Source organism: Canis lupus, chromosome 19 (genome assembly GCF_048164855.1).
Source record: "Canis lupus baileyi chromosome 19, mCanLup2.hap1, whole genome shotgun sequence".
Taxonomy (NCBI): Eukaryota; Metazoa; Chordata; class Mammalia; order Carnivora; family Canidae; genus Canis; species Canis lupus.
In genome coordinates this window covers 5,304,963-5,307,777 of record NC_132856.1, presented here as the reverse complement: position 1 = coordinate 5,307,777, position 2,815 = coordinate 5,304,963, and positions in this window count along the sequence as shown.

Genomic DNA, 2,815 nt, shown 5'->3' with positions numbered 1-2,815 from the left:
ACCAGGTCAGATGCACGGTTTAGGAAGATTCCTCCTCCTGGCCACCATGCTCACTGGGTTAACAGGTTTCCACCATCTCCCCGCTCCCCCTTCACTATCCTCCTGGTGAAGTCGGGTCCCGTGAGCCCTTGGTGCCCTCTGCGGTCATCAACCACTCACTTGTTCTCTCGTCCAGCAGCCTAGAGGCTCCCAAAGGGCTCCCAGCAGCTAGCATAGGACTAGAACGGGTAGTGTGGTGACAGAGCACAGCTCACCCCCATCAGACTTGCAGGGTTCAGCGCCCTTACCTACATCCCCACCTTGCAAACCAGTTGTTCTGTAATTGTGCTTTCTCATCTATAAAGTGGGAGCGGCCAAAGCACCTGTTTCACCAGGTGTCATGAAGCTTCAGTGATGGCAGCATGCAGGAAACCACGCACGGGCATGCACTGGGCATCCACGTGTATTTTACTGAGTGGAGATTAAAATAAATTTAAAATTTTTAATCCAGGTACAATGCACAGATCTTAAATATACATGCATGTACTCATTCTCCAAATCAAGGCATGGAGCATGTCCATCACTTCAGAAATGAGTTGTCCTTTCCCAACTAATTTCCCTCCCCACTAGAGGCCACCACTGTTCTGATTTCTACAAGGATAGAATGCTTTTTGTCTGTTCTTAGACTTCAAGGAAATGGAATCATGCAGTTTGCACATCATACAGTTTTGTGTCTTTCATTCAACATTATGCCTTCAGGATTTCTGTCTTCTCGTTTATTACTGACTGGTATTCCATTTTTTGAATACACCACTATTTATGCATCCTACTGTTGAGGGATAGGTGGGTTACTTCCAGCCTGGAGCTATTATGAATAAGGCTCCTGTGAACAATTGTATACAAGATAGGTTTTGTGGACATATCACTTTACTTGGTAAATACCTAGCAGTAGAATTTCTGGGTCATAGAGCTGGCCGAATTTTATAAGTAACTGCTATGGCAGTTGTGCCATTCCATACTGCCACCGGCAAGGAAGGGAGGTTCCAGCTGTTCCACAGCCTCAGGAACACTTGAGCTTGTCACTCTTAATTGCTTCAGCTGGTCTGGTGGGTGGGAAATGAGGTCTCATTGTGGCATTACTTTACATTTCTCTGACGACTAATGATGGCAGGCACTTCTTCATGTACTTATTGGCCATTTGTATGTCTTTTGTGAAGTATTTGTTCATTTTTACCCACTTTTTAAATCACATTGTTTGTCTTTTCAGTATTGATTTGTTGGCATTTTAAAATATCTTCTGGAAATAGTCCCTTTGTCAAAGACAAGTATTGAGAATATTTTCTCCCAGTTTTGTCTTGTCTATTCACTTTTTTCACTTTTTAAGACAACTTTGGCATGTTATTGTGATAAACAATAAATTGCTCGTATTTAAAGTGTATAGACTGATATGTTTTGACGTATGTATGTAAATATATAAAACCATCATTGTAATCAAGACACTACACATATCTATCACCTGGTACTCCTTTGTGATTCCTCCCTCCTGTACCCCCCTTTCCTGTCACCCATCCCCAGACACCCATTAATCTACTTTCTGTTACTATAAACAGTTTGCATTGTCTAGATTTTTGTATAAATGGAATATTTTTTATGTCTGGCCTCTTTCACTCAGCAAAATTATTTTGAGATTCATCCATGTTGTAGTATGTGTCAATATCTCATTCATTTTTATTGCTGAGATGTATTCCATTGTATGGGTATACTGCGCATTGTTTGTCCACTCATCGGTTGATGGGCACTTGTATTGTTTTTAGTTTGGGGCTATATCAACCAAAGCCACTGTGAACATTTGTATATCAGTCTTTGTGACATATACTTTCATTTTTCTGAGTAAATACCTAGCAGTGACATTGCCAGAACATGTAATAGGTATATGTTTGGCTTTTTAAAAACTGCCAAACTGATTTCCAAAATGATTGGGATGCTTTACATTCCCACCAGCATGCGATTCCAGTGCCACTGCATCCTCATCAACCTTTGGTGGCCTTTTTCAGTCCTAGCCATTCCAGTAGGTATATAATGGTAGCTTATCATGGTTTTGATATGCATTTCTTTCATGACTAAGAATGTTGATTGTCTTTGCCTGTACTTATGTGCCACTCATTTATCTTTGGCGAAGTGTCTGTTCAAATGTTTCATATATTTTCTTATTAGATTGCTTGTTTTCTTATTGAGTTTTGAAGGTTCTTTATGTATTCTGAATACATAGTCCTTCGTCAGATGTATGATTTGTAAGTATCTTCTCCTGGTCTGTGAATTGCCTTTTCATTCCCCTACTAGAGTCTTCAAAGAGCAGAGATTTCAATTTCTGATACAGTCTGGTTTATCTGTTCTTTCTTGTTTGGTTTTGTTATTTGGGAATCTCTGCCTGCCCTCAGGTCACAAAGCTATTCTCCTGTGTTTTCCTCTAGAGGGCTTATGGCTCCAGCTATGAGATCTCACATTATTTTTTTTATGGATTTGATTAACCAGTTGTTATAGCATCACTCATTAATAATTTTTCATTTCTGGGGCACCTGGGTGGCTCAGTGGTTGAGCATCTGCCTTTGGCTCAGGTCATGATCCTGGAGTCCTGGGATCGAGTCCCACATCGGGCTCCCCTGCATGGGGTCTGCTTCTCCCTCTGCCTATGTCTCTGTCTCTGTGTGTGTGTGTGTCTCTCATGAATAAAAAAATAAAAACTTTTTTTAAAAAAAGTTTTCATTTCTTACTTGAATCACCTTATCATCTTTGTGAGTCAATTAATGGTATATGATAGGGTCTATTCTGGACTGCC